This window comes from Pelophylax lessonae (assembly GCF_965119305.1).
Source record: "Pelophylax lessonae genome assembly, chromosome: 4".
NCBI classification, from domain to species: domain Eukaryota; kingdom Metazoa; phylum Chordata; class Amphibia; order Anura; family Ranidae; genus Pelophylax; species Pelophylax lessonae.
Genome location: NC_138771.1, coordinates 492,208,138 through 492,230,507, shown reverse-complemented (window position 1 = coordinate 492,230,507; position 22,370 = coordinate 492,208,138). Strand labels below are relative to the sequence as shown.

The window sequence follows — 22,370 nt, the reverse complement described above, 5'->3', positions numbered from 1 at the left end:
ATATCATCCGCAAACGGATGGGATGATATGCGGACCTACGGAGCGGATGACAGAAATGTCATCCGCTCCGTGAAAAAAAAAAAAAAAAAAAAAAAAAAAAAAGGACCACAGCGGAGCTCTCACACGGAAAGCCCGTGTGAAAGAGCCCTAAGGGAAGAAAAAGGTCAATGGCTTCTACCTGTAAAACCACTCCGGTTTTGGAGGTGGTCTTATTGTTGCCCATCTAGTACACCTGTTAATATCATTAACACCAAAGCAGCTGAAACTGATTAACAACCCCCTCCGCTACTTAAAACGGAAGAGAAAAATCCCAAAAATCCACAAAATCCCAGGAGTTTAACTTAATGCTATACTCTGATTAAAAGTGTTCTTTTAATTTTTTGAGCAGTGTGTGCACAATATATCACACACATACATATAATACCCTTATTTTTTTTAACCCTTATTTTTTTAACGATCTACCTTTTCATTACCATATATACTAATTCCTTCATACTGATTTTTCACAGGCCCCTTATGGTCAATATTGTCCAATCTCAAATTTGATCCTCCTCAGTAAGTAACCACTAACAGCCCACATATATAGAGTTCTAGATATCATTGTTTTTTTCCTATAGAACAGGTCCCACCAGTAGATGGCACCTCAATAACTATAATCTCTCAATGTCAATCTCAGCCCGTGCACATAATTATTAATGTATTTTTTATATTCTACAGTGAGGGAAGAAAAAGTATTTGATCCCCTTCTGATTTTGTGCGTTTGCCCACTGACAAAAAAAATGAAATGATCAGTCTATAAATTTAATGGTAGTTTTTTTTTTTTTTTTTTAAAGTGAGACAAAAAAAAAAATCCAGAAAAAACGCATTTCAAAAAAGGGATAAACTGATTGCATTTTAATGAGTGAAATATTTATTTGACCCCTTCGCAAAACATGACTTAGTACTTGGTGGCAAAACCCTTGTTGACAATCAGGTTTGCACACATGTAAGGAGGGATTTTGTCCAACTTCTGTTAGCAGATCCTCTCCAAGTCACTAAGGTGTCAAGGCTGACGTTTGGCAACTTTCGGCTCCCTCCACACATTTTCTATGGGATTAAAGTCTGGAGACTGGCTAGGCCACTCCAGGATCCTAATGTACTTCTTCTTGAGCCACTCCCTTGTTGCCTTGGCCATGTGTTTTGGGTCATTGTCATGCTGGAATACCCATCCACGACCCATTTTCAATGCCCTGGCTGAGGTAAGGAGGTTCTCACCAATGATTTGACTGTACATGACCCCCATCCATCGTCCCTTTGATGCGGTGAACTTGTCCTGTCCCCTTAGCAGAAAAACACCCCAAAGCATAAGGTTTCCACCTCCATGTTTGATGGTGGGGATGGTGTTCTTGGGGCCAAAGGCAGCATTCCTCCTCCTCCAGACACTGCAAGTTGAGTTGATATCAAAGAGCCTGATTTTGGTCTCATCTGACCACAATACTTTCACCTAGTTCTCCTCTGAATCATTCAAAACATTTTATTACAATAAAATGTAGGTGTTTTATATTTACTAGTGTTGTATTTGTATTCCTGCAACCTTCAGTTATGCCGGTATAGTCCTGCTTTCTTGGGACCTCTCTTGGTCCCTACAACCCATTGTTTTGTTTCAACGGAGTGAGCAAATCATTTCCCGCACTTGTCTCCAAACTCATAGCCCAGACCACAGCTCCGCTGCAAGGCCGCCTTAGCCCCATAGAGGAGGAGATCAGCAATTTGTTGACGCATGCGTACAAGCTCACTCTCCAGCGCCGGTGACGTAGCGTGCTTGTGTTGGGATTCAAGGCGGCGGAGCGTGTCTAAGAGCTGTGTCAGTTGTTTATTGTGCTCCTTTTTGAGTCTGGAGCCATGTTTAATAAGTCCCCGGAGGAAGGATTTGTGAGCTTCCCATAGTGTCCCCATCTCACACTCCTCCAGGTCGTTTGTCTGAAAGTAAGCCTGCAATTCGGTTGAGATGTCAGCCAAGACTTCAGGAGTTTGCAGAAGACTCTCATTCAACCTCCAGAAATAGTGGTGAGAAGCAGCAAGGTCCGATAAAGAGTAGATAAGCATCACCGGCGCATGGTCTGACCAGGTGATGTCCCCGATCGATGATGATTTTAATCGCGTGGAGCTGTCTGTGCAGAGTTTAAGAAGTAATCAATCCGCGAGTAGCACTTGTGAGGTGCTGAATAGAATGCGTAATCCCTCTCGGAGGGATGGAACAGGCACCAAATGTCTATCAGGTGAGCGTTGTGGAGCGTTTGCGAGATACGTTTACCAGAAGACGGCAAGATAGCCGATCTACCCATGGTGGTATCGATAAGGGGCAAAAGCGGAACGTTAAAATCCCCACCCAAAATAAGATGCCCGTCCATGAAATCCATAAGCAGTTTAGTCACGCGATTGAGAAAGGCATCTTGGCGATCGTTGGGTACATACAACGTCGCCAGTGTGAGCTGTGTGTCCTCGACCGACCCTCTAATGAACAAATAACGTCCCTTGGGGTCAGATAGAATGGCATTCAGTTTCCAAGGAAGTGTGGAAGACAACAAGAGGGATACCCCTGAGACTTGGCGTCAGCATTGGAGGAGTGGTAAGACGTATTGTAAAATCTATTCATGAGCCTAGGAACTCGGACGCCCCTTAAGTGAGTCTCCTGAATGAAGGCGACATCCACTCTGGAGCGCTTGAGGTCACTAAGCAATATTCTTCTCTTTTCATGTGTGTTAAGGCCCCTGGCGTTCAGTGAGAAAATGGTAAGGTCCTCCATCATCAAGGCAGGAAGAAGTGCAGCAAGGGAGAAGAAGAAAAACAAAAAAGGGGGGGGGGAGGAGGGAGAGAAAGGGGGGAAAAGAAAACCAGGGAGAGAAAAAGGAAAAGGAAAGCAGGAGAAGAAAAAGAAGATACGGACACAGAGGAGAGACCACAAGCAGTTGAAATGACCGCCCAGATCTCCCAACACAACAAAATGTACCACTAACAAAGAAGATACAGTATACACTTTGTGACAAAAGTCACACCTCAGTGTACTGGCCTAAGTGGGGAAGTAAACCAGGACCAGGAGAACAGTGAGAAAAAAAAAATAGACAGGAAAAACACCGCCCCCCCGGACCCCCTCACACCATCCCAGCAAGGATCAAAAGCATAGAAGCATACAATTCAAACCTGAGCCATAAAACCTGGCATTGCAAGATAAAAACATGAGTATTAGAAACAAGACAATATCCCACCATCACAGAGCCCCCCCCAATCAGCCCACCCACCAGCTAAATGCCCCCCCCCCAAAAAAAAAGGGGGGGAAAAGGGGGGAGAGGGAGGAGGAGGTGGAAAACCCCCTCATAACCATGAACCAGTGTCACACAGCCCCCCTAGCAGCAACCCCCCCAAGCCCAGGAATCCCAGCAGTCATGAGCAACCCTGCAAGTCTCATGCAGATCAGGAGCAGTACAAGCCACAGCGATCAGGTGCTTAAAAGGAGCTCGACAGGGAGCGCCAGGCAGAGACTCCCCCAGCCCTCGCAGCCACCAGGGCGACAACCGCCCCCCACGTCAGCACCCGGGACCTCCTGCCCCGCACCCCCCAGTCAAACCCCACTCCCCCCTCCACACAGAAATCAGGAGCCTCACATATTGCACCCAGTAGTCACAAGCAGGAGCAGGCATCTGCAGAGCCAGCAAAGCACAGAAAGGCAGATGGGGAGGGGACACGGGTCTCGGCCGCTACAGATCCGGGTGACTACAGGACAGTCCATTCACCTGCCAGCAGCCTCCCTGAGTGTCCCACGGAGCCGAAATAATCCAGATGATTCAGCAGATTGGAGGACAGCGTCTAATTACCCAGGGAGATGCGGGTTCGGGAAACTCTCCAGCAGCCACGACCAGTAGATACAGGGCATAGGAGACCAAACCAGGGCAGGACACCCCTCATAAGTCCCTGGACATCAAGGGAAGCAAAACCGACAGGGGAGCCGGCTAGGTCTGCCGCACAAGGGGCCAGGCAGATTCCAGCAAGGGGAGGATTGGGTCAGTCAGGGAGAGCTCTGGTGGGGGGGGGGAACTAACACAGGGAAACAACACCGGTAACTTAATTGTTCAGAGATCCGTCGACGGGCAGACAATTCGGACAGGCCTCCCGCGGAGCCTCAGGAGACCCCGCCACCTCCTTCACAACGGTGCTGCATCTCTGTTCCTCGCCGATCTGCTGAGAAAGACCAGCCAGTTCGGGACTTGAAAGGGATCAGTGCCCATGAAGGAAAAGAGTCTCGGCAGGTCACCCGGCGATCGTAAAGTAAAGGAGCCCTGAGTTGCAGAAGGTGACCAACAGGAGAAAACCCCAGCGGTAGGTCAGACCCAGCTGTCTCGCTCTGTCCAGTACCGGGCGAAGGAGAGCCCTCCTCTGCAGTGTGGCTTTAGAAAGATCAGGGAGCATCTTAATGGGTGCCCCATCAAAGTTCATGGCACCTTTGTCCCAGGCTCCACACAAAAGTATTTCCTTATCCACAAAGTGATGGATCCGACAGACCACATCACGCGGCCTGTTCGGGTCAGCAGAGCGGGGACCCAGGGCCCTGTGAATCCTGTCAAACTGCATCCTGACAGGATACAAGTCCACGAGAACTCTCTGGAATATAGTCTTCACAATGTCCCGCCAGGTTCTCAGTGCCGGTGGCCTCCGGGAGGCCGCAGAGTCGCACATTATTGCGACGGCCTCTGTCCTCCAGGTCTTCCAGATGTAACTGGAGGGCCACCTCCGCCTCTAGATGGGAATTACCTTGGGCTTCCAGGGCAGACACCCGCCCCTCTAGGGAAGATAGGGAAGACTCGCCTGCCGAAAGCCTCTGTGAGACAGCCTGGACCTCACTCCGCACCTCCCTAATGGCGGTCTGCTGTTTCTCCTCCAGGTGAGTCACCATGGCAGCGATGTCCGCCTTGGTCGGCAGACCTTGTAGCAGGGCCCGCAGTTCGGCATCCACCCTCAGTGTCAGCGGTGGCGTGGACAGCACCCCCTCCTCTGATCTAAACACAGCCGGAATATCTGGGTAGGCCTCGGAAGCGTCAGATGGTGCAGGGGAGGCCGGGTGAGCACTCACTGAGGCAGCAGAGTCCATAGCTGCAGCAAGCAGCCCCCGTTGCGTGGCCATCTTGGACCTGGAGGGGCCTTGAGCCGAAACTTGGAAAAAATGCAAAATTTCCCCCGCAGATCAGATCAGGCTAGGTGTCTGACAGAGCCTTTAGTCTTGCGCTTCTTGGTGGATCTCATATCTCAAGGATGGTTCAGAATATGCCGGGAAAGGCAGAAGGGAGCCGGGAGCTCAGTAGATGTGTGACTCTATTCAGCCATGTCCCGGCCACGCCCCCCCCCCCATACACTTTTTAATACTTATTGTTTTATGGTTTACTTTTTATTTCCATTTCTTTTATGCATAAATCATTCATTCATTCTTATGGTCATTGTTTTAAACCTTTTTATATTTGGGGTTCCTTTTTTTGCCCATTGCCATTGGCCCCCATATTTGGATTTATCAGAGTTTTGGCTTCAGTATTACTCACGATCACATTATACTTTTTTTTTGCTTACTACACGAGTTAGATTATTCCCATACCAGATCTATATTCTCATATGAAACTATTTCCGCAGAGTCAGACATAACTGAACAAACAAGATGCTATGACTATGAATCAAGGAAAACTACATAAGAAATAGAGAAGAATATACAGCATGAAAACACCATTACCCTTCAGGCTGTTAAGTGCCATCTTGACATGCTAAGGTAGGACTGTGAAGGGGGAAGAGCTGTAACTGCAGTGGAGACTATGATTTAAAAGGAGGGGCCGAGTTTGTAAGAAGACTGTCTTTTGGGGGGGGGGCTTTGATATGGGGGGCTATGATTGGTATGGGCAGGCTGTGATGTGAGAGAGGGATTAGTGATATGGGGGGGGGGGGGGAGGCTGGGATGTGAGAGGGGGAACAGTGATATGGGCAGGTTGTGATGTGAGAGTGGGGAGCAATGATATGGGGGGCTGTGAGAGGGGGAGCAGTGATATGGGGGGCTGTGATGTGAGCGGGGAGAGCAGTGATTAAGGGCAGGCTGTGATGTGAAGTGGGGAGTTGTGATGTTAGGGGTGGGGTCTATGAGGTTTGGGGGCTGTGATTTGAGGAAGGGGGCTCGGATGTGAAGGTGGGGGTACTGTGATGAAATGGGGACTGCGATGTGAGAAGGGGCTATGATGTAAGGGGGTGACTGATGTAAGTGGGAGGGGGGGCTGTAGTCTGAGGAGAGGAGGCTCTGATGTGAAAGGGGGGGGGGTCCATGATGTGAAAGAGGAGACTCTGGACACTGATGTAAAGGGGGGGGCTGTGATGTGAAGGACCTGAGTCAAAGAACAAAAACTTACCGTTAGTTCACCGGTAACGGCTTTTCTCTTCAATCCTTCCAGGACGGCCTACATTTGGGAGATTGTGGCTCCGCCTCACAGGAAACACAACTAATTTGCAGCTGTTTAAAAGGGTCCCACCCATCCTTAGCTCCAGTAATAGGAAAGTAGTTTCCAACCGAACTTTAAGGAATATAGTCAATCAAACAGCTACATATAAATACATATACATATTCTTTTAGAACTCACCACCACATAGGGCAGGAAGTAGACCGGCCTTCCTGGAAGGATTGAAGAGAAAAGCCGTTACCGGTGAACTAACGGTAAGTTTTCTCCTTTCATCCTTCCAGGACGGCCTACATTTGGGAGGATAATAAAGGAATCCATACTGGCCTACCTTAGGGCGGGACCACTGCCTGTAAAACCTTTCTGCCAAAGGCAAGGTCTTGTTGCGACAGTACTTCCACACAATAGTGTTTTAGGAATGTATCCTGACTGGACCAGATGGACACATGGCGGACTGCTCCTAGGATGCTTACTTGAAAGGAGGCTATCACTGACTCTGTCTGAACAACCTTTCTCCTTCAGGACTTGGCGATCACTACCCAGGCTGTTTTACCTGTGGCCTGGGGTGAAATAAGAGTCCTTTGTATTAACAGATCTGGAACTTGTTAGTTTCCAAGGAGCTGTCACTGATGGGGATATCAGTCGCGAACCACGTTCTCTTTGGCCCCCAAGGGGCAATCACTATGAGACGCAGTTGCAGCCATCCACTGAGTCTCTGTATGATTCTTGGAATCAGATTTTGAGGAGGAAAGGCATATGCTCGCCTAGCGTGCCATGGCTGTGCTAGGGTATCCAAGCCTACCATATCCTTTTGTTATGTCCAGGCGAGGACCTGGTTTTACTTTTTGCTCTGTCAAGTGGCAAACATATCCACTTCCGGTTGACCAAACATTTGGACTAGAAGTTGAAAATATTCTGGGATTCAGTTCCCATGCTTAGAGTTCCAGATGAATTGGAACCTGCCTGTAAGCGTCTTTTCAATCCAGAGTAGTCATAAAATCTGGGATATACAACACGACGGCATCTACTTGCAGGTTTGTACCACAATGCGTGAGAATCAAAAAATCTTTGAAGACCTGATTTCATGGTACAGGGGTATTTACCCTCTGCTCCATCCACTCTTGAATCCCCTTTAACAGGGTTTTTCTTTGAGGGATATGATACAGTTATCTCTGCCACTGGCTGAGAAGAAAAACTTCAGTCTGTATTCTCTCTGAATGATCTGGAGGACATCGGGCTGTTTGAGATGTTTTTCCATTGCAGGAAAAAAATTGGGATAACCTGTTCCCTGAGGATCTAGATAGACATCCTTCAGGTCCTGATCCACAAAAAAGATCCTTTGCCAGGCCAGGCACAAAGTCTTAACTTGGAAGAGACATCTCCTTCATAAACTTTGCACACACTGCTCTCCTAGCAGTATTCATGAGAGCCGCTGTTCTTGCAGAGGCTATAACTGACTGAACAGCTGAGTCTGTTAAGTACGACATCATACCCCCCCTATGGATAGGAAACTTTACGATGTCTTGTGAGCTTTTAATTACTGAGATAAACTCAGTAAGCTCCTGAATGCAAAAAAGTTTTTTTTTTTTTTTTTGGCCAGATAGTAAGCAGGTGTCTGCTATAGCTGTAACCACATAATAAGAATTAGCAATTCATGCCTCCTATTAACAAGTGCTCTGTCCTTATTGTGACCAGCACTCAAAAGATCTCATTTCCTAAATACTTCGTACGTGGGAAGTTATTTAGGGGAGATTACTCCTCTTTAGGTGGGGATGGTTAATTTGCAGCTACAGCTGATCAAGATAATGAATCAGAGAATCTGTGCAAGATATCACCACACCCAGTCAGTCTAAAGCTGACTCACACCATCCAACTTTTGTTGGTAGATTTCCTTCAGATTTACCCTTTTCAATGTAGTGCAAGGGCCTGCCATTGCATACAAATTGAAAGTGTTTAGCCTGGTTGGGTCTTGGCTCATGACCCCGCAATTTTATTTACGAGCATAGCCCAGTACACCACAGTTTCCAGGAAAAAGAGATTTTTGTCCTTTATTTTGGAACATTTTTTCTCTTTAATTCTGTTACCGCCCGAGCCCTCCTTACTTAGTTAAGGATCTGGGCTGGCTAGTGTCTTTCCTTGGATCTCATTTATTCCTTGTTTGCAGAGGAAATGTCTTTGAGATTCTGAAAAGTGGAAAGAGTCCTGCTCTAGAGACATATATTCCAGAGCAGACAGACTATCTTAATCTGTGATCACAAGCGTTAAGCTCTGATGAGTAGCAGCTGTAGTCCACAAGGACTGGATTAGGCAACCCTCCTGCACTGATTTAAGAAAAATGTCATTAAAACAGATACTCTCAGCCAATTTATGAACACATATATGGCTCAAAGGGTTTGTGTGCAAGGCTTTAAACAGACTACTCCACAGTACCGCACTTCCAGCATGTTTGTGCTATTAAAGTAGAGGAGGCTCTGACAGAGGCCTTCTGGGCCGAGGAACGACCTGCAACAATAAAAGAGAGAAACAAAGTGATTAACTCGCTCTCTTATTTAACATATGTGCTACTTCCAGACACAGATCGTTAACAGGGCTGTCAGTAAGGGAACAATTAAAGGCTTGCTGATCCTAGATCGTATGCAGCAGTAGGCCTCATTATCCGGTAAATTTCACTTACCCGGTCTCATGTCCCTGCAGTCACCTGTGCATCGACTTATACCCCTACGGGATGCGTTGTGCTTTGGTCTCTTATTGGGCAATTTACAGCCCCTTCGTAGCCGGAGATTCTGCCATGAACATCACATGGACCCGGCGTCTCTCCCAGGCATCGCTGTCCGGTCTTCACAGCGAGGCTTGCGGCGTGCTCCTTGGCGGAAAATTTTTCACCGGCGAAATCCTTACCGCTTAAGAGGAGCTAATGGAGGAGACTTCCTGCAGAGACAAGCAGGACTTCAGGTATGAGGGACCTTCACTGTAAGGCAAACCGCACTACCTGGTATGTTTGGCGACCTGAAAGCTCCTATTTCAAGGACACAGCTAGGGAGGAACCTGCTATTAGGCCGACCGAAGCTGCCTTCCAGGGGTACCATCTTGGCCAGCTATTTGCCTCAGGTTAGTAAAAAAAAAAAAAAAAAAAACGTTCCGATGTGAGGTTGGAAACACAACTGAACTGGAGCTAAGGATGGGTGGGACCCTTTTAAACAGCTGCAAATTAGTTGTGTTTCCTGTGAGGCGGAGCCACAATCTCCCAAATGTAGGCCGTCCTGGAAGGATGAAAGGAGAAAGTGAGATTTCTTTCTTCTGGAGAAATAAAGTGTTACTGACCGGACCTCTGTGATTTTAAATTCAGTACCCCTGATCTAGATGAATATATGATGCTGTTAAAGACTTTTGTTTCTTTTTCAAAATGGTTTTGCGGTAGTTAAAAATGATTTGAATTTGGCTTTTTAGTATTCAGTTTTCAATTGAACATTTTGCGTCAACTTGTCATCCCTCTTTAAGGAATAAGTTCACCTTTATTAAAAAATATATATATATTAAATACACATCTTTTTGCAGGTAAAAAAAAAAAAAAAAAAAATGTGTGTAGCCCTGCTCCCAAGGGAGTGGCTTAATGCAAATATATCCTCTTCACTTCGATTGCCTTGAGTCTGCTCCAACCCAACTGACACTATTGGTCAAGATCAAGACCACAAGAGATTGCAATAAAAGATCAAATTTACTGCTCTTTGGTTTGAAGTTGAAATAAAGTACAAACAGAATCAAGGATAAAGCAAGAATATCAATAATAATGTAGATCCTGAATCCCCAACCAATAACTTGAATAAGGTTCAGCACTCAGGATCTGAATCACAAACCACACATATATAATGTATACACATACATATGTATGCTAGAGGGTCGTATCCTATAATAATATAAACACACTGAATTTTTCAGTAAATGGAGAGTGACCACAAATTAAGGTTAACCGTACTTAGAGAATGACCATAGAACAACTAGTATAACAGTACTAACTAAATATCAGAGTGCACTCTGTGTACTAATGGGGGCCCCCTTTACACTAGATTGCAAGAGTCTCCTGGAGAGTGAGGCCTCACTAGTCTTCACCAGCAATAAATCCTCAGGCAATCCAAGGAAAGTAATTGTAATCCAAGTAAAGGTGATCAATAACTGTAATCCCCAAGGTAGTTAGTAATTGTAATCTACAAAGATGGTTAAGAAGAATTCTTGATGCTTTCCAATAGGCAAATGGTCTGGTACCGTAAAAGGACCTAAGGCCTTGTTCCCCCACCACGCACTATGTATGACTGCAATCTCCAGTGGAGATTTTAGAACTCAGTATGGCCTGCTACTTAAAACAGGAAGTAAACCCTCCTCTGCAAGTTGTACCTATAGGTACTGTAAATATCTCCTAAACATGTACCGTTTAGGAAGATATTTACCTTACATGCAGCCAGTGACATCACTAGCGCATGCGCTCTGAAGGAACGGCCGCTGGTGCCGTTCCTTCAGAGCCCCCGTGCCGTGACCATCGGCTCCCGGGCGCGTGTGCGGGAGTGACGTTTCTATTGCTCCGGCCAATCAGATGGCTGGATGCCGCGATCCCGGAAGACGGGCGACTGAACATGTCGCCCGTCATAGAGGTAAGCGGGCGGCATGGCGGGGGCTCGTTCTAAGGTAGGTATTTCATAATGAGCTAGTATGAGAAACCCATAATGAGCTAGTATGCATCTCTTTAAGGTTTAAAAAAAAAAAAAAAAAAATTTGGGTTTACAACCTCTTTAAGGCCCGTACACACGATAAGAAAATCTGAAGGGAAATTTCGTCCGACGACCGATCTGACGATTTTCGGATTGTTAGTATGGCGCCTTCCACAGCCGACTCCAACTTTGCGGCCAAAAAAATCCTGATGTGCAGGCTATATCATTTTTGTCATACGTCAACACAACGTCCGATTTTCATGTAGTCTGTACAGAATTTGTCAGACAAAAATCTAAAATCTGAACGCATGATCGGAAGCAAATAACGACCCGGAAGAATTTGTGCACGAAAGCTAGCCATTGTATCAAGAAAGAACTTTCGTCTCGCGGCAGGCAAATTCATGTTTGAAATTCAGTGCACATGCTCATCTTGAGAAATGTGAGAAGAATGAAGCTGTTGCTGATTATTGTATATTTTTTAATTAAAGAGGCATGTGTTCTGTTATGATGTTAAAGCGGAGTTCTGGCCTCGGGGGTCGAAATTTAGCTAAAAATACCCCCGGGACAGTCAGGGCTAGTACTTTCCACAATGGATAGCCTCTGTACTGTCCCGGGTCGCACTTATCTTTTAGAAGAAATACTTACCTTGAAAATTTCTTCTCCAACGCTGCCATCTCAGGTGTGGGCAGCTGAAGCCAGCGCGTCCTCTTCTGCATCCTCTTCTCCCAGAATGCGCCTGCACCGGCCCAGCTCGTCACTTCCGGTGCGGGCGCGTCATCCCTCCACAGCTTCTGGGCATGCCCAGAAGCTGTTTAGCAGGGAATGAGGCGCCTGCACCGGAAGTGACGAGCGGGGCCGGTGCAGGCGCATTGATTCCTGGGAGCGATGATGTTCAGCTCCCAGGAATCAATGCAAGGAGGAAGTGACGGCGCGGGCCGCGGCCGCAGAGGGAGGAAGTGGAAGAAAGGTGAGTATATATTGGCATGGCAGGGTCACTGTCAATTGGCAGGTGACATATCTTTCTGCATGCATGAGCAAAAAATTATGGAGAATGCAGCAGCAGAGGACAATGTGATTGATCTTATATAATGCCAGATTAATAGAGGTCAGAAACAGTCTAAAACGATTGGACATAATTCCAAACGCATTCTCAACCACCCTTCTGGCACGGGATAGACGATAAACTAAAAATCCTTTGCTCGGGGTTGAGGTTGCGCAGAGGAAATGGCTTGAGAAGATGTTCCCCAAGAGCAAAGGCCTCATCTGCCACAAATACAAAATTAAGGCCCTCAATAGTTTGGTCAGAGGAAGGCAAGTTTAGAATGCCATTTTGTAGACGCCGAGCAAACTCTGATCGATGACTCCGCCATCAGAGTTTTACCCATTCTTCCCAATGTCCAAAAAAATAAACTCATAGTTTGCATTGACTATGGCGAGCATTACAATGCTGAAAAAACCCTTATAATTAAAATAATAAGAGCCAGAGTTAGGTGGTGGGATGATGCGGACGTGCTTGCCATTGATAGCACCCCCACAGTTTGGAAAATCCCATTGCTCCCGAAACTGGGCAGCAACTTCCTGCCACTGCTCTGGGTTGGTCAGAAACTGTAGGGAAAAAAAAAAAAAAAAATTAGTGCTTGTGCACATCACACAATTACAAAATAAGGAAATATGTAATTTGATGTACATCAAAAATATACAAAATTATGTTGACAAGACAAACACATAGAATGTAATTGAAAAACAATAAACATACCTTGATATAGTCCTTCTGCAACACTTTAATGATAGCAGAGCACGTCTCAGGGATGAGGACTCCAAGAGCTTGGGGGGAGATACCAGTGGTAAACTTGAGATCCTGCAGGCTTCTCCCTGTTGCAAGATACCTCAATGTTACTCCTGAGCAAAGGCTAATTGCAATTGCATCCCGCATACATTTATCCTGCTTACGAATATAGGGGGACACCAAGGCGAGACGACGGTTAAAACAGGGATCCCTCATCCTCAGATAATTCCTGAAGTCATCAGGATTATTTTCTTGTAGCTCCCGCAGCAAGTACATGTGGGAAAATTGCTCACGGTTGAGCAACCAATTTTTTGACCAGGAGGTCCTCTTTTGCTTTTTCTTGCCAAGAACTCGGCTGGGCTGGGAGCAATTACTCCCAGCCCAACAACAGCAAGAGTAGCATCATCGGTCATCATATTTGGTCCTCGAAACAATGTCTCGGATTATAGCAAAATGTCGTTTACCAAACAAATGCTACCAAAATCAGCGAAAGATGCCCAGAAGAGTCACGTCCACAAAATGACTAAATGACTTCCTCTTTTATAACGTAGTACGTACATACATAATCTTTTGTCAGACGACAAAATTCTGGCAGTCTAGAACACATTCCAACATCATGGACACGCACTCTCGACAAAAGACGGACGATCGCTCGGCCTAAATTTGTAGCGTGTGTACGGGGCTTTAGACAGTTTGGCAGTTCTGCTCTGACTCAGTCTGTGAATAAATGTAGATGTAGATGCTCGTTGTCTCTCACCCAATACCGTCCGGGAACACCGCTCCACTCTGCAACCAGGCCCCGCTCTGCGACTCTCTCTTGTCCTGTCAGTTGTTCTTTCGCTCGGTCACACTACCGAGACTCCTATACCCGCACCGCTCGTCTCGGCTCCGGTGTCCACTACTAGGCCTCCGGCCTACTCCTCTGCGATCCGCAGCAGGTCTTCCCCTTCTGCACAGTACGCGGTCCTCCAGGCAAGAGAGCGAAAATTTATCCCGTCCCCTTTATAAAGCTACTCCCAGCAGGCTCCGCGAGTCACATTTCTCCCTGGGAGAAGAGTCCTTTCACATAGCAGTTTATGTTTCTGGCTCCTCCCAGAACTACATCTCCCAAAATTCAGAGGTCACTGTCTTTAATAACAAACAACAGTTTGAACAATACTAGTCATGCGACCAGGCTACATATGCATTTTTGTTTTTGTAATGGTCCCATAAAGCATTGCGCCCATGAAAAGAAGATCCTGTCAGGATGGGCGATCGGGGAGAGCAGGGACTGGTGCATCCTGAATATGGGTGTAACGTTTTCAAATTCACAAAATGTGAATTTATCAATTAACCTACTTACTACAGGTAGAACTAAAGGCAAAACTTTTTTCCCCCCCATTTTGGATAGAGTGAGGGAGGGTTAAAACACCTGTCTATTTGTTTACCCATCTGTGTTCCATTTGGAAGATTTCCCTTACCTTCCTGTGCCATAGCCAATACAGGAAGTGAGAGGAAATTCTTTGAATCTCAGGTTGTCATCATGACATAATAGTGTCCCCATTGGAACATTTCCCCCAATTTCTGTTTTTAGATATAACAGTAATCAGATAAAATAGGGACGATTACACCGCATGCAGCGAAAGAAAATCTGATAGCTTCTCATCTTTATCTTAGTTACAATGTTTTAATTATTTTACACATCAAGACCGTGCTAAAACATTGCAGCAAGAGAACACAGATGTATTGATATATTGCAGCTTGATTTATAGGTTTCTCTCCCAGCTGTCGTTAAGGCCCAACTCCGGGAAACTGAAGTTATCCCTTTCAGTGCAGCTGTGCCCATACTGCAAGGGTCAAGTGCTTGTTTAGGTCTAGAAGACTTTTTATAGAAGATTTACTTACTTGATCCTCCGCACGGCCAGACTGGCCTTCCCTCCTCTGCCACAGCAATCTAAGATCCTGATGTCATCAAGACCCATACAGGGCTTACAGCTCTTCATTGGACATGATGATGCCTAGGGTTAGTTCTCCACCGGAGTGTAGGGGAATGCCAAATATCGGGGCGGGGGCTGGGGGTTTGTGGATGATCAGGTAAGTGAAAGATCCATTTCCTTCTCCTCTCCCCTAGACTAAACAAGCAGTTAAAGTGATTGTAAAGGCTCAAGGGTTTTTTTGTTTTTTTTTTTAACCTTCATGCATTCTATGCATGAAGGTAAATAAAAAAAAATAAAAAAAAAAGTCTGTGTACAGCGTCCCCCTAATACATACCCGAGCCCCATCGCGATCCAGCGATGTGCGTGAGGGCTTCAGCTATCTGGGGACACGCACTCCTCATTGGCTGAGGCAGCAGCGGGAGCCATTGGATCCCACTGCTGTCAATCACAGCAAGTGAACCAATGAGGAGAGAAAGGGGGTGGGGCCCAGCCGCGGCTCTGTGTGTGAATAGACACCCAGAGCCGCGGCTCAGGAGCGGGCCTGCTCGGGTGCCCCCATAGCAAGCTGCTTGCTGTGGGGACACCCAGCAGGAGGGAGGGGCCAAGAGCCCTGGAGGGGGAACCAAGAAGGAGGAGGATCCAGGCTGTTCTGTGCAAAGCAGGTAAGCATAAAATGTTGGTTATTTAAAAAAAAAAAAAGCCTTCAACCACTTCTGGACTGGAAGGTGTTTCCCCCTTAATGACTAGGCCATTTTTTGCGATATGGCACTGCATTACTTTAACTGACAATTGGGCGGTCGTGCGACATTGTACCCATAAAATGCATTTCCTTTTTTTCCCCACAAATAGAGCTTTCTTTTGGTGGCATTTGATCACCTCTGCGGTTTTATTTTTATTTCGCTATAAACAAACAATTTAAATAAAAAGAAAAAAGCAGGCAATTTTGAAAAAAACAATATTTTGTATTTTTTGCTATAAAATACAGCCAATAAAAAAAATGAAAAAAAAAAAAAAATTCAAGTTAGACTTACCGGTAACTTGTTTTCCAATAGTCTTTCAGGACAGCACCTTAGAGAGATGGCTCCTCCCTCTCCTCATCAGGAAACACCCCATCCACCAGATTTTAAAAGGAGGCTTCTCCCACCATTCATCAGTTTGTAGAAGAGTACCTCCGGCCCATGCTGGAACACATAAACAGATATGGTTAATCACAGCAATACATTTTATACAATAGGGCGGGATCCTCCTGCTGTCCTGAAAGACTATTGGAAAACAAGTTACCGGTAAGTCTAACTTGAATTTTCCCTAAAACGTCTTTCAGGACAGCACCTTAGAGAGGATTATCGAGACTTACTCAATTTAGGGAGGGACCACAGCTTGCAGGACCTTTCTGCCAAAAGCCTGATCTTCAGCTGCCAAAAGGTCCAACCTATAGTGTCTTGCAAATGTAAAGTAGCTTGACCACGTAGCCGCTTTGCAGATCTGATCTGGAGTGGCACCAGCTTTCTCTGCCCATGTAGTGGCTAACGCTCTAGTAGAGTGAGCTCTGATCCCCTGTGGGGGAGACAATTTCATTTGGGAGTAAGCCTCTGAAATAGCGGATCTGAGCCATCTGGCTATTGATCCTTTTGATGCCTGGCGACCTTTTTTGTTGCCAGAGAAAAGAACAAAAAGAGAGTTTGATGATCTAAACTCTTTAGTAACCTCCAAGTAGTGTATAAGAACCCTTCTTACATCTAGGTAGTGAAAGCCTTCTTCCTTATCTCCTGATGGATTAGGGCAGAAGGTAGGTAACACAATTTCTTGTGAGCGGTTTCTCGTTGAAGCTACTTTTGGGAGAAACCCTGGATCTGTCTTGAGAATTATCCTGTCTGGATATATGGACAAGAAAGGTTCGATAGCTGATAAAGCATGTAATTCACTGATTCTTCTTGCTGATGTTATTGCCACCAAGAAGACCGTCTTGAGGGTAAGGTTTTTTAGTGTAACCGTTTCTAGTGGTTCAAAAGGTTCCTTTGTGAAGGCCTGAAGGACCACCGACAAGTCCCATTTGGGGAAGCTTCTGACAGGCACTGGTCTGGAGCGGGTAAGGGCCCTGAAAAATCTGATGATTAAAGATTCTGAAGAAATGGGCCTTTCCAAGAATACCCCCAGGGCTGTAACTTGTACCTTGAGGGTACTTACTGCCAAACCTTTTCCTGCGCCCTCCTGTAGGAACTCCAAAATTGAAGTAGTACTGTTCAATTTTTGATCTTTCGATTCACACCAGGTATTATATGTCTTCCAAACTTTTGCATATATATTCCTTGTGACTTTTTTCCTACTGGAAAGTAGAGTAGCAATTAATGCGTCTGAAAATCCTTTCCTTTTCAGCAGTTGCTCCTCAGATACCAGGCGGTGAGCTTTAGCTTTTCCACTTCTGGATGATAGACTGGACCTTGAAGCAGTAGGTCTTGACGAAGAGGGAGCTGAAAAGCAGGTTTGACTGACAGTTGAAGGACAGTCGAAAACCAAACCCTTTTGGGCCAATAGGGTGTGATCAGGATCACTGAGGCTCTTTCCATTTGGATTTTTCTCAATACCAACGGAATGAGCTGGAAGGGGGGGAAGGCATACCCCAACCTGAACCTCCAGGGATGTGCCAGGGAATCTACTCCCAGAGAGTTGTCGCTTCTGTGGAGTGAGAAGTAAAGTGGAAGTTTTGCGTTTTCTTTCGTTGCAAACAGATCCACCTCTGGCTTTCCCCAAGTCTTGGTTATCAACATGAAGACTTCTGGGTTCAAGCTCCATTCTGCTTCTCGGATCTTCTGCCTGCTTAAATAATCCGCCACACTGTTTAGTGTACCTTTTAGGTGGATTGCTGACAAGGAAAGTAACTGCCTTTCCGCCCATTGCAGAATTTCCGTTGCCAAAAGCTGAAGGGTTTTGCTTCTTGTGCCCCCTTGCTTGTTTAGATATGCCACTGTAGTGGCGTTGTCTGAAAGGACTTGAACATGAGTCCCCTGAAGATTTTGAGAGAAGGCAGTTAGGGCTAGGCCGACTGCCTTTAATTCCTTCCAATTTGAGGATTTTCTTGTCTCGGTCTGAGACCAAACCCCCTGTGCCAGGTTTTGGTTCCAGTGGGCTCCCCACCCCCACCTGCTGGCATCCGTTGTTAACCTCTGGTCTGCCGGGAAGGACCAGGCCAAACCCTGAGACAAGGTTGTCCGATTTCTCCACCACCAAAGGGACCTCTTGACCTTGGTGGGGATTTTTACCTTTAAGTCCAAAGTCTCTGGATTGTGATCCCAGATTCTGAGGAGGAAATATTGGAGTGGTCGAAAATGCAGCCTTGCCCATTGGACAGCTGGAATTGATGCAGTCAGGTTTCCAAGGACTGACATGATCTCTCTGATCGACCACCACTGATTTGTTTGTAGCCTTGCTACCAAATTCTGTATTTTGACCTGTTTGTCTTCTGGTAGGAAGATTCTTTGTTCCACAGAGCATAACTGAAACCTTAGGAACTGAACCCGCTGAGCCGGTGTGAGATTCGATTTCTTGATGTTCACTATCCATCCCAGAGCTTCTAGATGACCTCTTGCCTTGTGCAGGTCCTCTTGAAGTTTTTCCTTTGACGGGGCAAAGAAAAGCAGGTCGTCCAGGTAAGGCACCACAGAGATTCCCTGAAGGCGGAGGGGAGCTAGACACTCTGCCATTACCTTCGTAAAAATACGAGGGGAGGATGATAGCCCGAAAGGGAGTGCTTTGAATTGGATATGGAGCATTTCCTTTCCCAGATTTACTGCCAACCTTAGGAATCTCTGTGAGTGAGGGGCAATAGGGATATGTAGGTAAGCATCCCTTAAGTCGATTGATGCCATGAAGCATCCTTTTGTTAACAGGGTTCTGACTGTAAGAATTGAGTCCATTCGAAACTTTTTGTACAGAACTGACCTGTTTAATGGTTTCAGATTCAGTATAAGACGAAAATCCCCCGATGGTTTCTTTATCAAAAATATGTGGGAATAGAATCCCTGATGTTGTTCCTCCACTGGAACTGGACAGACAACTCCCTGTCGCCTCAGGTCCTTTAACAGGTCCATCATAGCCAGGGCTTTTTCTGCATCTCTTGGGAGGTTTGTGACAAAGAACCTTTCGGGTGGCGTCTCTGAAAACTATGTTGTAGCCTTGGGACAGCATACCCAGAATGTATTGATTTTCTGTTATGGCTGCCCAATAGGGGAGGAATTCCCTCAATCTTCCTCCCACCGGCAATGTCTTGTCATTGTGTTTTGTTGGTTGACACAGGAGGATGGAAGAGAACACCTCCTTTCCCTTTGGGTTTTTGTGTCGACCAGTTTCTTCTCTTCTCCTGGGGTCTGCTATTTTGCTGAGCTTTTTGAGGTCGAAAAAGCTTCTTTGCTGCCTGTTTCTTCTTCACAGGAAAAGACTTCTTTTTGTCTGCTGTTCTATCTAGAACAGAGTCTAGCCCAGGCCCGAATAGTAGATCCCCTTGAAAAGGAAGTCCACATAGCTTATTTTTAGAAGCTGTATCTCCAGGCCATGTCTTTAACCAAAGAGCCCTTCTGGCTGAGTTGGACAAAGCTGCAGATCTTGCGGTCATCTTCACTGACTCTGCTGAAGCGTCAGAAATGAAGGCTATGGCCGTGGAGAGCGTGGAAAAGGAATCCAAAATTTCCTGTTTAGGTGAGTCTGCTGTGATGTGTGCTTTTAGCTGGCTAAGCCAGTATTCCAGATTCCTGGACACACAGGTTACTGCCATGGCAGGTTTCAGACTCCCCATGATGGATTGCCAGGATCTCTTAAGTTGCTGGTCCATCTTCTTATCCATGGGATCCCTCAGTATTCCCATGTCTTCAAATGCTAGGTCTGTTGACCTAGAAACCTGGGAGAAGGCTGCATCAATCTTTGGCATCTTATTCCAGGGAGCTCCTGGGTCCTCATCAAAAGGAAATCGCCTTTTAAAGGCTTTAGGGAAGAAGGTTTTCTTTTCCGGATCAGTCCACTCATGTTTTATTGCATCTGAGATGGTCTGATGTACTGGGAAGATACGGCCCTTAGGCTCTTCCAAGCCTGCATACATTTTGTCATGTAGGGACAGTTCCTTCTTTTCTTCCTCTAGACCCAGGGTGATATAAACTGCCCTCAGGAGACCATCCACTTGCTCTAAGGATAGTTTGTATTTAGTGGGCCTGCTTTGTGCCCCTCCCTCCTCTTCTTCCTCTGAATCCTCCTTGGAATGTGAGGGGGAATTATCTCCTTGGGTGGAAGGAACCCCTTCTGTCCCCACCGAAGGAAGCAATTGTGAACCCTGAGAGGACAGTGAGGCTGATGGCTGACTCAGGGCAGGGTCCTGTAGGGATGACCGAAAAGATTGGATGGTAGCATCCAATTCCTTCCTCACAGATGCGACTAAATCGCCACAAACTGCAGATGCTTCTTCCTTTACTAGTGCATCAATACATCCCTGGCAAAGTGTCTTTTTCCAACTTTCCGACAACTTTGCTTTGCATGAAGGACACTTTCTCTTGGAAACAGTTTCAGAGCTTTTAGCCTGGAAGACATGAATGGGAAAACATACACATGCTTCTTAAAAGTCAGCCTGATTCTCAGGGCCACCAAAGGTGCACAGAAAGACATTTAAAGGGAAGTCCCATGTGCCCTGACAGGCCCCCAGCCACCGGGGGGATAGTAAAAGGGATGGAGAGAGACCCCACAGTAAGATAGGCCATATAAAGATACCCCTTACCTGGGCCTTACTGGTGCCTGTGCCTGTCCCACTCGCTGAAGAAGCTTCCATCGCTTGGCAGCGGTATCACCCGTGGCTTCGGTACCGGTTCCGGAGACCAAAGCGCACCTGCACTGGACCGGATCCGGAATAAGGCACCAGCTTGCTCCTCCCTTCTTCCTCTGCGTCCGGCGGAAATGACGCCATACGCCCCCTGCAGAACGCTGCCCTTTCCGGAACCTCACTTCCGGTCCGGACGAGCGTCACTCGATCCGGAGAAATGGCGGCAAATTTGAAAAAAAGGCGGCGGAAGCCTAAGAAAAATCGTTCCGCTCCTCCAAGATGCCTTCCCAGGGCTGTGCTCTGCGGGGTCCTGACTCAGCCTAGAGCACTGAAGAGGAAGAAGGAGCCCATGAACTGCAGTCGGTCGCGTGAATGGGAGAAGCAACCGTCTCCAAAAAAAAGGTAGGTGGACGTAGGAAGCCCGGTCTCTCAGGATAGCACCTTAAGAGCCCAGCTCCCCACAGAGGTGTTCCTCGGCCGGAGGAAACACAAAAACTGATGAATGGTGGGAGAAGCCTCCTTTTAAAATCTGGTGGATGGGGTGTTTCCTGATGAGGAGAGGGAGGAGCCATCTCTCTAAGGTGCTGTCCTGAAAGACGTTTTAGGGAAAAATCTAATTTTTTTCATCAATTTAGGCCAATATGTATTCTGCTACATATTTTTGGTAAAAAAAAATAAATAAATTCCATTAAGCGTATATTGATTGGTTTGCAAAAACGTTATAGGGTCTTCAAGTGATGGAACATTTTTATGGAATCTTTATTTATTTATTTTTTTACTAGTAATGGCAGCGATCAGGGATTTTTAGCGGGACTGCGACATTGCAGCGGACAAATCTGACAACTTACTGACACTTTTGACACTTTTTGGGGACCAGTGACATTATTACAGTGATCAGTGCTAAAAAAAAATATGCACTGTCACTGCACTAATGACACTGGCAGGGAAGGGGTAACATCAGTGGTGATCAAAGGGTTAAGTGTGTCCCTAGGGGGTGCTTGCTAACTGTGGGGGGGGGGGTGACATCCTGGTTCCTCCATCTTGTCCCCTTGCAGAACGGCGATCTGCCTTGTTTACATAGACAGATCGCTGGTCTGCCTCTCCCAGGGAAAATCGCGGGTGTCCGGAAGACATCGAGTCCACCAGACCCATTGATTGACATCCCCGCTAGCCAATCATGACCTAATGGTGCCATTTAGTGGTTATTAAACTAAACAAAATACAGGTACATCGTTTCACTTTGCCGCAGTATATGTACGGAGGCCGGTCGGCAAGTGGTTATTACTTAAACCCTTGGCAGTCTGTATCCAAGACCGTTCAGTCGCACGAGAAATTAAATAGGAGTGGGCATTATTAGCTGTGAGAGCTGGTAGCCTCCCATTGCTTTCAGTGGGGCTACCTCTGGCAGGAAGGTGTGAATGCACCTTTAGGCTGGGTTCACACTGAAGCGATGCGAGAATCACAGCGATTCCTGTGCGTTAACACTGCACTGTGCAAACCGATGCGGGTGTCAATATAAAGTTAAACGACACCCCCAAATCGAACTGTGGAATCGGATCACATGAGTCTGAACACCTATACATTCCGATTCCAGTGTGGACAAAAAAAAAAAAAAAAAAGGGTCCTACACCATTTTGGTGCGAATGATGAAATTTCAGCCGAACAAACAGTATGGCTGAATTCGCACTGCCCAGACATCACATATGTATAGTTGCCACC

At 46.4% G+C, this 22,370-nt stretch overlaps 1 protein-coding gene and 1 pseudogene across 2 annotated transcripts in view; both read right to left on the bottom strand.

The window, feature by feature from the left end:
- The window catches only part of LOC309553688 (protein mono-ADP-ribosyltransferase PARP12-like), a 95,761-nt gene that overhangs the window by 70,871 nt on the left and 2,520 nt on the right, over positions 1 to 22,370 (bottom strand). The gene's annotated exons all lie outside the window — the stretch shown is intronic.
- On the bottom strand, positions 5,641 to 13,217 carry LOC309552718 (annotated as a pseudogene). The gene is made up of 3 exons: positions 12,912 to 13,217; positions 12,152 to 12,760; positions 5,641 to 5,703 (listed from the first exon to the last, which is right to left on the bottom strand). The product of its transcript is annotated as an uncharacterized misc_RNA (transcript).